Genomic DNA, 16,736 nt, shown 5'->3' with positions numbered 1-16,736 from the left:
CGCAGCCCCCAGGACCTGAAGGACCGGACTTTCACTGGAGGAGTGACCCCCAGGAGTCCCTCTCCCTTGACCAAGTGGAGGTTTCCCCGAGGAACCCCCCCCTTGCCTGCCTGCAGCGCTGAAGAGATCCCTAGATCTCCCATTGACTTCCATTACAAACCCGACGCTTGTTTCTACACTGCACCCGGCCGCCCCCGCGCTGCTGAGGGTGAAATTTCTGTGTGGGCTTGTGTCCCCCCCGGTGCCCTACAAAACCCCCCTGGTCTGCCCTCCGAAGACGCGGGTACTTACCTGCAAGCAGACCGGAACCGGGGCACCCCCTTCTCTCCATTCTAGCCTATGTGTTTTGGGCACCACTTTGAACTCTGCACCTGACCGGCCCTGAGCTGCTGGTGTGGTGACTTTGGGGTTGCTCTGAACCCCCAACGGTGGGCTACCTTGGACCAAGAACTGAACCCTGTAAGTGTCTTACTTACCTGGTTAACCTAACAAATACTTACCTCCCCTAGGAACTGTGAAAATTGCAGTGTCCACTTTTAAAACAGCTATTTGTGAATAACTTGAAAAGTATACATGCAATTTTGATGATTTGAAGTTCCTAAAGTACTTACCTGCAATACCTTTCGAATGAGATATTACATGTAGAATTTGAACCTGTGGTTCTTAAAATAAACTAAGAAAATATATTTTTCTATACAAAAACCTATTGGCTGGATTTGTCTCTGAGTGTGTGTACCTCATTTATTGTCTATGTGTATGTACAACAAATGCTTAACACTACTCCTTGGATAAGCCTACTGCTCGACCACACTACCACAAAATAGAGCATTAGTATTATCTATTTTTACCACTATTTTACCTCTAAGGGGAACCCTTGGACTCTGTGCATGCTATTCCTTACTTTGAAATAGCACATACAGAGCCAACTTCCTACAACAATGCTTTCAGTTATAGGCTGGGACATTACGACACTGTAATACAAAAGTCACTATCCTCCCCTGTGCCAGGACTCAATTCCAGTTCTCTCTGATTACACACAATACATGTACAGTGATCGCATTAAACAACTGAGAATTTGTAATGCAAGAGTGCTTTCCCTCTATTCTTTACTTGTGTCTGTTCTGTTGTGAGATCTAGGCTGCATTGGCTGCTTGAGCTGTCAGAACCAAAGCACATCTATTTACTGCCTTATGATCTCCGCAAATTGCACCAGATATTTATTTGAAGAAAGGCTTTAACACATAGGCATCAAAGTAGCACCATATAATATGGGATACTGACAGCTTGGGTTTTACAGCTGAAAGCAGTTAAAAATTGACACTCCATTCATTGCAAATTATTATTTCATACAGTTCATTTACTCTTTGTGCCCAGAACATGTTAACCTAAACACATCATTTTTGTGCGTTTCACTGTTTGAAAACTAAAGTTAAAAAGAAAATTGCCTCTGCCCCACCCTGTTGTAAAATAATTGGAGTTACGGCCATACGCCTGCAGAGGTCAGAGTGAAGTTCAATGTCAAGTTTTCATTTAGCTTATGTGTGATATTTCCCATTCTGCAGTGTGATTATGTGTGAAATTTCTACATCATGTGTGACACATTATCATAAGTATAAAAAGGTAATTGTGTCATGAGATTTATTTAAGAAATAGCCTCTTTCTATGCAATATAATATTCTGGAGAGGGTCTTAAATAGTATAGGACTCATATTGGATCAAATTCACTACTACTCAATGGGTTGAATATTGGCTGTAATACTACATAGGTATAGGTGGAGAAGGCATTTTGCTTTTTCAGGGGCTACCTCTTGAAACTAGTAAAGCATGTTTGCGCCTACTGCGGTGTGCTTCTTCCACACTAGATTTGCACAATTTTAGTGAGGCACTGAAAGGTGGCCCCACTCGGGTTATCTATATTGAAAAAGTGTGTTATTGTTCATGGACACATTACATTTTATGGGTTGTTGGGCCCTCCTGAGTGGGTGTATGGCAGTAAAGCATTTTTTATGGGGTGATCTTGTGAGTATGAGGGTGAATTAGTCATTAACTAGTGCTCTGTGGACATTGCCAACCCTCCAGTATACTATCCCTCCTAGTGTGTGCATGGGGGTGCCATCAGTGCAGGCAGTGTCTTTCGACCTACACATGCACGGGAAGATGTATAAAGAGGAGGCCTTTTGCAACTGAACATTGTTTGGTGATCACAACGTGCCCTGAGTTCACATGTATACCCCTCTAGTTCAGGCATGTGGCGTGCAACATGACCCTCCCTAGTGGCACCATGTGTCTTGACTATGCCCTTTTTCTAGAGACTTCTTTAGGGCTAGCTTTGGGCTTCTTTTTCATTGGTCTTTGGGCACTTCTCTAGATCTTCACATGATCTTTTATCTCAATTGTGAACCAGAAGGGGTCAGAGAGTTTTTCCACAACCCCATGTGCCTCTGATATTGCGATGTCCAAGACCGGAATTATTGCTTCCTCCAGATGGTGGGTGTAAGGTCTTGTGTGTTGGCTGATTGCTAGGCCTGATAAGGGGAATGGGAATATTTCTGCATTCTATTCTTGCTCAGAGTTGTGATGGATCTTTTCGGGCTCTCTTTTCCCCAGCCCCCCCTCTTCCTAGGACCACATTTTCGTCATGTCCGCCTCGTCAGACTGCCCTCCCCCTGGGGTGTGGCCAGCCAGCACCAATCTGGGGGATCAACAGCAGAGTGGGGCCTAGGCTTCTGCAGACACCCTGAATGACGGACTCTAGTGAGCATGCTTTGAAATTTCAACTTGCCCACTTGCTATAGTGAGTCATATTTTATCAGGTCAAGCTATTTTTAGGATCTACTTGCCCCTTCTATTGATTTGACAAAGAACAGGTGTCGTGTTCAGTCAGAAAGCGACAGAGCAATAAAGACGCCTTTAAATCTTGTTCTTGTCACATTTGCTATGTGTTCATAGACAGAGGTCAAACGTCAGTTTGTCTTACAATTAATTTTCCTTCTGACTGACTAAATAGCTAACCCAACTGTACAGGCATTTTAAAATATATTTTAGTAATTTTGAAAGCCCATTGTTTGTACTTCTGCATGATGATTTGTTTTAATAGGTTTAAAACAAATCCAAACACTTTTGAGGTGTGCATGAAATGGATGCTTTACATTGGGTGTTCTAACGTCCTTCACATTTGGATTCCGGATTTGTGTGAAAGCATTACTTCACCTAACAGTTACAGTGCAGTGGTTGTTGCCCCGTCCTTGCTGGGGTGGGTTCCCTGTCTGGTTGCTGTTGCCAAGTGTTTGTCCAATTACCAGACCCTTGTTGTGGTGGTGTGGTGGTGGATCTACTTCCCTGCGGTTGAGTGTTAGGTGCATTTGGATGTCCCTGGGCTTGGTTTTGTAGATGGATATTTTGTGGGACTGGCCCAAGCTCATCTACCTCTGTTCGTGATATGCCTTTAGCATGCATCTGTTGGCCACGTGGTCCATTCATTGGCAATATTAACATTCTCTATGGTATGGCTGCTGCCAACCTCCCTAGTTTCCACCATTGTAACTAAGTTGAAACCATCTGGGGTTTTGCAGTGGAGCTCCCTTCAAAACTGGTGCCATTTGCACGCTCACAGCCAATGCAGCCCCTCCGAGAACAGTCTTTTTCAATTTGTTTTGGACCAACTTAGCAGTTTCTCTCTGGGCTTGCTTTTGTCTTTCCCTGTCCTTTTCTTTTTTCCTTTTGTGATAATGCAGTATGTGAGCTTGTATCTCCCACCAGGGTTTGGTGTCTAGCCCCACTACGCTGTCCAAACCATTTTGTATTTCAGTATGCACCCCCTTTTCGAGGACATTGTAAAAGAATGCGACCTGGGGGCCCATATCGGTCAATGGCTGTCCTGTCTCTTGTCCCCATTGTTCCCTCATCCTATCCAGAAAATTAGTTATGGTCTCCTCAGGTTTCATAGTTTCTGCCATTAGCCCTCCTACATCTGGGAGGTCAGGGAACATTTCCCTCATATCTGGTGCCTGTATGAATTGAATGTGGTCCTGTCATGCTGGGGGTTTGTCAGCGTGATTGCTGGGATGTGAACTTGGGTGAACTCGGCGTTTAGTCTGCTCCCTGATAAGACTACTTAGCAGACTTTTGACATCGCCTTTCACAACATTTCTTCCCACGGTGTTCTTCTCAAAACATAGGATCAATTTCCCTGCCCCATCCACCAATGGTGGCAATGTGATCCTTAGCCCTTCTGTTTCCATCTGAGCCCATGGCACATAGATGGTCCCTGATGTGCCCTTCTACAGCAGCGGGTATATATTAGCTTTGGCTAGCTCCACTGGTTTCTCCCTAACATAACGTTCCCATCTTCTTAGACAATCCTGCATGCAGGGAAAATTCCACTTGGGATCTCCACATCCATGTCTGGTGCAGTCTCCAACAACGGCCATGTCCTCTTGTTTAAAGGATCCCTCCTCTGACCAGGGTCTATTGTACTGGTCTCTTCCATCGGTCCGGCAGGATAGCATGTGACAAACTGGCTGCGCAAAGATCTTGCCTCCTATCTGGCTATTATCTCTCACGGGGTCAGTTTGTCTGTCCTGCGCGTTCAGGAGCAGTAGCGGACATCTTTGTCCCTGCTACTCTTGTGTGCAAGCAAAGGTGCCATCTTGGTTCTCCTGTGTCTAAGCTGAGTTTGCACCAAGCTACTCTGGTCTCTTATTTTCTGGTCAGCCCCTCTCCTACGTTGACAATCTGGTCAAGCTCAGATCTCAGACAAAAGCCTCACCTCTAGTTCTGCCTCAGACTCTTCCCCAAACGGTGCTCTATACCTATCCCTGTTCTCCTCAGGTGGAGGGCGCGCCGCTCTACTTTCTCCTTGTTCTTCCATGGTGTTCTCTCTCTCTCTCTCTCTTTCTCTCTCTCCTTATTTCGTGCCTTTTCTCTAAATTTCACTTAGGTTGCTTCCTTCCTTCTGAGCTATGTGTTGTTCTTTTTGGTTGGGACTTGCCGTCAAACGCGCTTTCTGTTGTTTCTTCAACTACCTGAGCAAACCCTGTGGCTCCCCCCTCGTCCTCGGATCCCAGAGGGATTTGATACCTTCCCTCACTCCCACTAGTTGTGTCACTGTCTAGAACTGCTATAAATCTCTCTGTCACTCAAGTGTGTTCACTGAAACCACTGTGAATGCATGTTCTCCATGCCACTGAGGTTCAAATGACGCACTGGGCTGAACACAACGGACGGGGGAATCAAACTTCAGGGAGCTCTAGCCCTGGACTAGGGTGGTGCTGGGATTGCCTGGGCCTGCTTGCATGTTAGACTGTCATGCCTGAACCTAACAGTTCGTTGTTCGGAAGGGGACCTTCAAGCTCTCTGAACCGGAGGATTGGTGTAAACTAATACGGAGTTAGTAGGCATCGGGGAGAGCATCTCTATTCCTGCATCTGGCAGGGGAGGTGTGGACGCCTTGTTTGCTGATTGTGGGAGAGGATTATCAGTCTAGGCCTCCTCGAAGATGACCCATAGTTCTAATAGTGCTTATCTCCTGTCCTTCTTTTGCCCTGTGTGGAGAACCTGGTTTGCATGTGTTTTAGTGGTGACTCCATGATAAATTGGGCAGTTTTTTAGGGGAAAGATATACTTCTAGCTTTTTTGGTTTTAGGGAGCTTTAAGTTCTACTCTGGCCCTGGGGAAATATATACATGGGGATTGCTAGCTCTGAATATTTTACTATGAGCTCAGCATTATTTACAGGTACATCAACATGAACATTTCACAAACACAAACAGCAACGCATATGATGGGTACCAACCTGGAATAAAGTGCAATTGTAAATTCAAACATTATGAAATTTGGCAATAACTAGCAACTTTACTGTGGTACTAAATAGCGATTGTGAGAAATAGCAACACCTTCATATGGCACATTGAGTCATCGACATACCACAATACTCAAGACAAAATACAGTGGGATTAATTTACCAGCACCACAACATCAAAGATATATAATTTTTCAACAATAATTAAGAAAAAACTGACGGAGAAAAAATGATGACTGTCACAAATACCGTAGAACCGCTGCTACCGCATGCTATCCTGTGACCAGGGGAAGCTCTGCTTGGTACACGGGAATAAGTGAACCTGATAGTCTGTCAATATCGGCTCTGGGACAAAGATAATATTTTATGCAGTAAAAGGAATAACTCGACAACCACATGCCCTTTCTTGGCCACACACATGCTACACCTAATCTCCCAGATTCAAGTATGTTTTGCCAGAATCTGACTTACACACTATATAACACTCAGGGGTCAGGCATACCATCTGTGTGACGGCCAGCTGTCCAAGCAAACAACACCTCTCACTTCTTTAAGATACCAACAGTGTTAAGAAACCAGTAGCATTGAGAAAACTCTTTTAGACTATATAATAAGATTGATGTGCCAGCCCTATCACACCCAGGGCCCATGCATGTTACACCCAGCAGTCCAAGCAGTAAGGGCTCAACCCTGTATCACACCCAGGGGATAGGAGTATCATCTGTGTGACACCCAGCAGTCCAAGTGACAAACATACACCTTTCCTTGCATGCTGTCTATCAAAAAAAGGGGACCTCCAAAGGATTGCCTCTGAGGCAGCCTTGTGACTACTCATTTCGGACACATAATATTGGTAACATGCCAGATTTATGTCAGTAGCAGGGCACTCTGGTTACATTTTTACACTTCTTCCTAGTTTGACAAACGCGAGGACAAAGGCACCAATGTAATCTCTCACCCTCGAACGGTGGCTTCAGGATGGACCTCCACCCCGCTGATTCAAGAGAACTTCCAATCAATTGCAGCACCTGTTCACCTCCTTTGTTGCGCAAATGTGAATCCATCTGAGTGGGGTCCCCTTCCTTCGGCTGCAGTCAAGTCCGAGGTACCAATCAGCTCCTATCTGGCTCGCCATATGTTGCTCAAATGTGAATTTATCTTGAAAAAAACAAAAGAAAGGAAGCATTTGGCAAAACAGGAACAGTTGGTTTAATTAAACACTGCGGCAGGGAGAACTGTTACAGAAATGGGGTCTGAGGACTGTCTCGCAGCACAATCACTCTGAGCTGTGTTTTATACATTTTCTTTGGACATCATAAAACAATGTCAGCATTCCTTTTTAGGTAAATAATGTGGGCCCTTGTCTTGGACTCAAAATAAGGTCCCTGATAACAAATGCAGGTGGGCCTCGACCTTGCGTGGACACAACGAAGGCCAGTGGGTAATGTGGCCAGATATTCAGCACGAGGGGCGTGTGATTGCTGGGGTATTATTATGTGTGTTGTTTTCTGATTGGATGAGTGTTCCTAACTTCATGTGGAATCTGACTTTATGGTATTTTGGGAACACGCACACCCCTCTGGTCATGTATGCTTTATTGGGGCCAATCTCTTTGGACCACTGGGGTGTTGCTGCGCCGATCTGTGAGATTGATCTGAGTTTCCTGTTCACACATTTGTCTGCAGGCTAGGTGTCACCCCGCCTGTGACCCGTCAATGAGTAACCTCAGGCTTGAGTCTCAGATCCTGCCTGACCACCTATTTCTGAGTCTGGGTTGATGGAGAGTTCCTAATGGGTGAATCTGATAATAATGATGTGATTTCGTTTTTATATATGAATGTATCATTGTGCACATCAACATCAACCTTTTCAATATTAACACTAATCTGAACACAAGTTAAGCCTTAAGGGCAAAACAATATTTCAGAAAGTAAACTGCTTTAGTTCTGGTCCACAGCAGAACCTGAGCCTAACAACTTTATTCAAATTTCTTCTGCAGTCATTTTGTCAATTCTTCACAGTCCTGCACAGGAGTAAGGCGTGGGGTTCATGCAGACAGAATCTGGGAATACACTTTAATGCTAAATAGTTTTCTGGCTAAAGTGAAAGATTAAAGGATCATGATTCCCACTGTAAAATCAGACCCACTTAAACATCAATAACATACGCTACAGTGCACCGTCACTGCACAGCTGGTTCACTTGCTGTGACACAACAGTTTAGCAAGATCACAAAAAATCAGATCGGATAAATGGAAACTAAAATAGAACAAAGTCATTGCTTTCAGAACAAACAGGTGCACATTTGTATCAACATGGTACACTGCAGCAGATTGGCTCACACAAAAATTAACTCAGACGTATGCTCTTTTTTATCAGCACAACCTTTCATGTGGTCTTTTTCTAATAGCAGTTTAGCACAGACTTTTTTCACATTATGCTGCGCACAGGATCCCAACAATTTCGAGCACCTGATTCTGTCATTTGATGGTGTCAGGTGACAAAGCAACATCTGTGCTGTACTCACCACTCAGTGCTGGGCTCTGGCTCACAAAAGGTGAGACGTAGACTAACTCAGCCAGTGTGGTAGCAGAAGGTGCGGAAAGGAAAAACAAAACTGCCACCCGCCTTCTGAGTGTGTCTGCCATTGGCCAATCAGACCTTGCATTGTCACAGGCAAGGCACAGACCCCAAGGATCCACATACGATACTGTCTAGTCCAGAATTGTTAAGGACAGAGGCACACATGGTATACGCTAATGCTCAGGGGCTCGGTTTAGCTGCCACGTTTCCCAGGGCCACTCCAGGTGTTTTCCTTGCATTCTGGGAGTTGTAGTCTTGTTTTATAATGGAAAAAAACAAGTATACAAATCCCAGAACTCAAAGAAAAAAACTAGAATGGTGCACTACATCATGCATCGACCTGGGAAACTTGGCAGGGCTGGGCTTATTTAAGGGCAGTGATGCGGATAACATTACTAAAATGTATTAGTATAACCCCTGATGCATGGCAAGGATTGTCCTTCAGCCGGGCAACTTTTTCCATTCATGAGCACCTGGTAGGGCTGCCATATGGCCTCTTTCCTCTGCTGGGCTTGTATTTCTATTAAGGAGCATCTAGTGGAGCAGTCAAACTGACCAGTTTCCAAGAACAGATTGGCAAAGTGGGCAGTAGGGCATTGGGTGATGGACCAGTGCCTTAATACCCTCTGTGAGTCATTTTAATTAGGGTACTGTCTACCGTCCCAGTGTATCTTTGAGGATGGGGACCGTACAGCAGTCTTGCTGAGGGGGATGGGTGCTGCTGTTGACGTTGGCAATAGTGCTTCTCTAAATAGGGGAAAGCATCCCCTAAAGGCACAACTTCCAATGTCTCAATCAGGGTTATGACATCAATACTCCAGCTGATTGTTAATTTTAATCAATGTGACTCCAAGGTTCATTAATTCAATTAATCTCATTTAATTTCCGTTTGAATGTAGGTATAAGTAGTAGCTGTCCATTTATGCCAATTACATGATTAGCTCACAACATGTTGCCAGTTGTGAATGTTAAATACCAATATGAACTTAATCCCAATGCATTTCGGGCATGGTCCTTCGTCAGGGGAAAAAAAATAATGAAACCGGATTAAAAATCGAGACAAGCAGATATGAAAATCATCATGTAAGAATTACACTCCATAGTATGCATCACAAAAATCAAAAACCTCAAAAAAGGTTAACTAACTGAATTTTAAACAATGGAAATGTCAAAGTATCAAAGTAAAAACGGCACAACATCGTTCATAGAAGATCCTTGTTGATCATATATATATATATATATATATATATATATATATATATATATCTATCTCACACACACACGCACACACACCCTCTTGAGGAAAACCTGAAATAAAGAGAGGACTCAACAAGTCTAAAACAATTTTAACCTCATTAGTGCGGGCGTCGTCCACTACCGCCCTGGTGCGGGTTACAACCAGTGGCCGACACCAGGGAGGGTGTTAAAAAATCCCCCGGGAGACACAGAAGATCTTCTGTGTCCCCCCCCCAACCCAGTGCCTGCCTCTTTGTGACGATGTCTCGGTTTGTTTTCTCCACCGGAGCAGGAAGTGGTCTTGCAGCCGCTTCCTTCTCCTGTGGGGAAAAACAGGCCCAAACGGCCTTCCCGACGTCCGAGAAGGCCTCGTTTGAAAGAGGAGAATCTCCCCTTTCAAACAAAGCCTTCCTGAACCGGTTTTCTGGCCAGGAAACCCCACTAGACACCAGTGATTTCACTTGGGGGGGGTCGGCCCCCTCAGGAAATGGGCCGCCCCCTCCCGGGGCATATTTCCTATTACCCCTGGAGTGTAAAAAAAAAAAAACTTTTTTTTTTTTTATAAATTGACTGGGGGTTGCCCATGAGCAGGGCCACCCTCTGTGGGAGCAATAACCTTTTTTAACAGCTGTAATGTTTCCCTGGGGCCACTATGACCCCAAAGGAAACCATACAGCGGTTTAAAAAAAAAAAAGAAAATATATATATATATATATATATATATAGATAGATAGATAGATATATATCTATATATATATATATATATAGATAGATATCTATCTAGACATCGATCACTTTTGTCAACATGTGTGGCTTCCCAGGGGGCTGCGACCAGTCCCCAGAAAAACCACACCCACATATAAAAGTAATTTCTTTATATATATATATATATATATATATATATATATATATATATATATATATTTAGTTATTTATTCGCCACCAGATCTCTTGCAGTTGCAGCTTGCGTCTTCAAAGGTATGCACATACTTCAACTGACGCATTTCAACTGTAGCTTTTAGGCAGCAATAAAAAAGTCAAGTAACTCTTGTGATTATGTTTCTGCTAGAAAAGGATCTGACTTTTGTCTAGTGGCAGTTTTGATGCCATAAAGTAGCGCTGAAGGTTTACATGCCTACTGAAAGGATCAAAACTGTATTATATGTGAATAGCTGAGTGGAGTAGTAAAGCCAGCCATTACCTGAACTATAATACAAAAATACAAATGAAATATATGTACAAGGGGGGCTATGGAGAGATGAAATGCACTTTTGCTGGGTGGTAGTGAGGGAGTCGGAGGAGGAGTTAATGGGAGTGGGAGAACCAATAATAATTGTTGGGCTGGGCGCTGGAGGCACTAAAGACTGTGAGAATTGGTATGTGATGTAATAGGGTGTCTTTTTTGTTTTTTGTAGTATCTTGAGAGAACATGCTGATTGAGGGAAGAAGCGAAGGTAAGGTGACCTCTACTGTTGCAGGTATCACACACAGACACACCAGCAATTTTATTACTGTCTACATAGGCTAGTGTTTTAGAGCAACAGTTTAGCCAGTAGCAGAGATGACATCTTTCGGATGAATGCTGCTCAAGCCCTATCTCGGGTTATAGAGGACACCTCTGACGTAGGATCAGAGACTAAGACAGCAGATAGAGAGACAGCATCTGAGGGATAAGGCAATGGCACAGACTCTGGGAGTGATTTTTCAGTCCAAGGAGTCCTATTCGATAACTTCTCTTCCAGTGATTATGAGGACAGTCCTGCTGTCCCTTCGCAAGCACAGTCTGTGCAGCGGGACAATGGCAGGTTAACCCAACACAGAGAGCAGGTCAATGCGGCTGCAAGCACAGAGAGAGTGCTCTCTTGGGAGCTTCCCAATTTAGTTCAGCCCCAAATTCCACCACCCAAATCGTATTGTCGAGACATCAAAATTATCTATCGCAAAACAGCCTCGTTTTGTAAGGCAAGTACCTGCGTTTTTGGTCCTGGGCTCAACGGCCATATAGAGAAACCTACCAAACCCAGACATTTATGGAAACTAGACATCCAGGGGAGTCCACAGAGGTGTGACTTGTGTGAATCCCCCAAAGTTTTCTTACCCAGAATACCCTGCAAAGCTGAAATGTTGATTAAAAACTACAGGAATATGCTGGGATCCACAAAATTCCTACCACCCAGTGTTTCCCCACCTATCCTGATAAAAACGCAACCTCACTTGAATCCCTGTACCTAGTGCCTGCGTCAGGAATGGATCACCCCAGGGTCAACAGTTGTCCTCATTTAAGGACCAATATTGACAGTTGTGTGATCTATTCCTCACACGGACACTAGGTCTACCCACACAAGTGAGGTACTATTTTTATCGGGAGACTTGGGGGAATGCTGGGTGGAAGGAAATTTGTGGCTCCTCTCAGATTCCAGAACTTTCTATTACTGAAATGTGAGGAAAAAGTGTTTTTTTGGCAAATATTGAGGTTTTCAAAGGATTCTGGGTAACAAACCTGGTGACAGTGCCACAAGTTACCTCATCCTGGGTTCCCCTCGGTGTCTAGTTTTAAAAAAATGCACAAGTTTAGTAGGTCTTCATAGGTACCGGCCGAGCTAGAGACCAAAATTCACAGCTAGGCACTTTCCAAAAAACACTTCAGTTTTCAATGTAAACATTTGATGTGTCCATATTGCGTTTTGGGGTGTTTTCTGTCGCAGGCACTAGGCCTACCAACATAAGTGAGGTACCATTTTCATCGGAAGACTTGGGGGAATGCTGGGTGGAAGGAAGTTTGTGGCTTCTCTCAGATTCCAGAACTTTGCAGCACCGAAATCTGAGAGAAAAGGGTTTTTGTGGCCAAATTTTGAGGTTTGCAATGGATTCTGGGTAACAGAACCTGGTGAGAGCCCCACAAGTCACCCCATTCTGAATTTCCCTAGGTATCTAGTGTCCAAAAATATATAGGTTTGCTAGGTTTCCCTAGGTACCAGCTGAGCTAGAGGCCAAAATCCACAGCTAGGCACTTTGCAAAAAACATGTCCGTTTTCAATGGAAAAATGTGATGTGTCCACATTGTGTTTTGGGGCATTTCCTGTCGCAGGCACTAGGCCTACCAACATAAGTGAGTACAATTTTTATCGTAAGACTTGGGGGAATGCTGGGTGGAAAGAAATTTGTGGCTCCTCTCAGATTCCAGAACTCTCTGTCACTGAAATGTGAGGAAAAATTGTTTTTGGGCCAAATTCTGAGGTTTACAAAGGATTCTGGGTAACAGAACCTGGTGAGAGACCCACAAGTCACCCCATCTTGGATTCTCCTAGGTGTCTAGTTTAAAAAAATGCACAGGTTTGGTAGGTTTCCCTAAGTGCCGGCTGAGCTAGAGGCCAAAGACCACAGCTATGCACTTTCCAAAAAAACACGTCAGATTTCAATGTAAAAATGTGACGTGTCCATGTTGCGCTTTCTGTCACGGGGAGTAGGCCTACCCACACCAGTGAGGTACCATTTTTACCAGAAGACTTGTGGGAACACAGAACAGCACAACAAGTGTTATTGTCCCTTGTTTTTCTCTACATTTTGTCCTTCCAAATGTGAGATAGTGTGTAAAAAAAGACTTCTATTTGAGAAATGCCCTGTAATTCACATACTAGTATGGGGACCCCAGAATTCAGGGATACGCCAATAACCACTGCTTCTCAATACCTTACCTTGTGCCCATTTTGGAAATACAAAGGTTTCCTTGATACCTAGTTTTCAGTCTTTATATTTCACCAAATGAATTGCTGTATACCCAGTATACAATGAAAACCCACATCAATGTGCAGCTCATTTATTGGCCCAGGGTACCTAGGTGCACTTACATGCCCTATATATTCCGCAACCAGAAGAGTCCAGCAGATGTAACAGTATATTGCTTTTGAAAATTTGACATCGCAGGAAAAAGTTACAGAGTAAAACGTGGAGAAACATGGCTGTTTTTTTCAGCTCAATTTCAATAAATTTTTATTTTAGCTGTTACTTTTTGTAGGAAAACCTTGAAGGATCCACAGAAATGACCCCTTGCTGAATTCTGAATTTTTCGGAAATGTTTAGCTGTCCAGGATCCAGCACTGGTTTCACACCCATTTCCCTCACTAACTGGAAGGAGACTGAAAGCACAAAAAACAGGAAACATGGGGTATGTCTCAGTAAAATGAGAAAATTGTGTTGAAAAATGTGGTTTTCTGATTCAGGTCTGCCTGTTCCTGAAAGCTGGGAAGATGGTGATTGTAGCACCACAAACCCTTTGTTGATGCCATTTTCAGGGGAAAAACCACATGCTACTGCAAGCCTTTTTTCCCATTTTTCCGAAGAAAAAAAAAAAGAATTAGCTGTATTTTGGCTAATTTCCTGGTCTCCTCCAGAGGAACACACTCTGGGCACCTTTGGAATCCCTAGGATGTTGGGAAAAAAGGACACAAATTTGGCGTGGATAGCTTATGTGGACAAAACGTTATGAAGGCCTAAGTGCGAACTACCCTAAATTGCCAAAAAAGGGCTCAGCACTGGGGGGGGGGGGGGGGGGGTGGGAAGGCCCAGCAGTTAAGGGGTTAAAACAAAGAGCGGTAAAAACAAAATACGGCCACCATGATTTAACAGGAAAAGCAAACTAACAAACTACTCACTCCTACAAAATATCACCACAAATATCCAAATGCCACAGTGCCCAAGGCATCAGGGCCAATCAAATGAAAACAAAGTGACCTGAGAATCTAAAACAAAACCGCACCAATAAATACCCCTGAAAACTGCAATCACCATGGTGGTACAAAAGACTCAGAATGCAGAACAAGCGCTGACCTGTAAATGTCAGAAGTAGTGAAAAACAAAATTCGATAAACTCATGTCAATATAACTGATCACATCAGTTAAAAAAATAATAACGGAGATCGGCTTGAGATATGTATGAAATACATTAGAAAATAACACATGATAACAAACTAAAGAAAACAACTGTATTCCATACGGTCATTGAGTCCCCTTGGCATCAATGTTTCCAATTTGTTTATCAAGAATATTTCTCTCTGAAGTGAAATCTTGTTATTGTCAAGAAATTCTCTGATGCATTACTGATTCTACAACGTTACAGCACTTGCTGCACCTATTTATGGTGAAAGACTTTTTGAAATATTATTCGAATTCATTCTAATGACTGCATTTATCATGATGCTTTGGGGCTATTTGAGCTGAAATGTAAGACAGGGTGCTCCCTTTTTGGATTGTGTATTTAACGGCTCCCGTGAGCCTTTGAACTGACGAGCTCTGGTGAAGCACCTGTGCGCCTACTGAGTGGTACAAAAACCTGAGAAAACATTTAGGTGGCATTTCAAGCAACCCCGTCTGCCACACTTTGCTCTCCGCTGATGACGGGCAAAAGCCAGAAACACGTGTCCGGAGACACGGCATTCGCCGCACCAACTTATGTTGAAAAACTTTCTACAACGTTACAGCACTTGCTGAACCCATTTATGGGGAAAGACTTTTTGAAATATTATTCAAATTCATTCTAATGACTGCATTTATCATGATGCTTTGGGGCTATTCGAGTTGAAATGTAAGACCCCTTTTTGGATTGTGTAACCAATTTTATTTTGTTTAAGTGTGAGAACAGAAAGAAATAGGAAAACAAAGACATGACAATGAGTACATGATCGTCACCATTAAAAAAGGCAGGGCAGTACCTTCCCACAATTAATAAACCTCCCCTTTTCTCCAAATAAAACATAAGAACACTGTTCAAAAAGGCAGCCCCCGGTGAGCCTGCCATTGCCCCCATATTTTTGGGGACAGTCCCACCCCTCGTAGATTGGCTTTTCTAGTTGGGAGCAGCAGTCCAGTCCAGTTCGCCATACTATCAGAAAGGGGTGTTATGTTAGGGTTAAGTGGGCGCTCGGGATCCTCTATCGAAACAGTTAGTGTTCAAAGATGAAAGGTGCCAACACAAGGGAAACACCCAATCCCTCAAGGTCAAAGACCAAGTACACAAAGAAAACACAATGCGTGGCAACTCTCTCATCAAAGAAAATTATTTACAAATGTTAGACAATACATAATCCAAATTACACTAGGGTTTGGAACAGCAAGTTAGACATTGAAGTTGAAGAACAATCGAAAATTACAACAAATTGTGTTGAATTTATATTTAATGTTTTGATACAGTTGTTGCAAATTAATGACAAATTCTCTGCCTGAAACTATATTTGAATACAATTATTGCAGATTGGTGAAAAATTCTCTGCCATATTTAATGTTTTGATACAGTTGTTACAAATTAATGACAAATTCTCTGCCTGAAATTATATTTGAATACAATTATTGCAGATTGGTGAAAAATTCTCTGCCAACACGTGTTTCGTCAGGGAAGTCTCCTTTTTAAAATCCCAAACGACTTCTTCAGGGCTTTTGATTGGACCAATCTCTGAAATTTCATGTTAGCCGACTGTTAATACACCAACGGTCATGGTTAATGCTGTCTTCGTCCCAAATCAGTAAGGATAGAAAATAAATCCATCTGTTTGATTCAGCTCTGAAGTAAAGATTATGCCGTGTGAATGGCCGTATGAATGGCGTTATCGGTACGGAGCAGCACAACGCGAGTACGCGTCTCCTCGTACAGTCCGGTTCGCCACTTCGAAATTGACAGCACCACCGGTCTTCTCCAAAGCTGTGCAATGTCTCTCTTGGCCACCAGGCAGGCGACCCCTATGAATATTCGGTCCGCTCTCAGCCCCACAGCTCCTCCAGAAGGCCGACCAGCTCCACCCTCACATTCAATTCACACCCAAGGACCTCCGAGATCTCCCGCTCCACCCCGACCCAGAATGGACGCATCTCCAGACACTCCCATGCTACGAGCAACAGGTGCGCCCCAAGTTGACCACATCTCATACAGGCAGGAGGGGTCGACGGGCGTATGTCATTTGAAAGTAATTTATCTGGACAATTCCTAATCTGGAGGAAATGGTACTAGCTAGGTCTCTCTCCAATCACCCTCGTCCAGTTCTCCCACCCAGGCAGTCCACCTGTCCTGCACCCTGGCGAAGCCATCCGGTACGTTAGTAAACAAGGATCGGTAGATCTCGGTAATGGCA

At 43.6% G+C, this 16,736-nt stretch overlaps 1 long non-coding RNA gene across 3 annotated transcripts in view; it reads right to left on the bottom strand.

Annotated features, from left to right (window-relative positions):
• Positions 1 to 16,736, bottom strand: part of LOC138300756 (uncharacterized) — a 409,302-nt gene that overhangs the window by 135,703 nt on the left and 256,863 nt on the right. For all 3 annotated transcript variants that reach the window (XR_011204999.1, XR_011204998.1, XR_011205000.1), the window contains one exon: positions 6,759 to 6,958. This is a non-coding gene — a long non-coding RNA (uncharacterized lncRNA). The remainder of the gene's footprint in view (positions 1 to 6,758; positions 6,959 to 16,736) is intronic.

This window comes from Pleurodeles waltl, chromosome 6, assembly GCF_031143425.1.
Source record: "Pleurodeles waltl isolate 20211129_DDA chromosome 6, aPleWal1.hap1.20221129, whole genome shotgun sequence".
Taxonomy (NCBI): domain Eukaryota; kingdom Metazoa; phylum Chordata; class Amphibia; order Caudata; family Salamandridae; genus Pleurodeles; species Pleurodeles waltl.
This window is presented reverse-complemented; position numbering and strand designations above follow the sequence as displayed.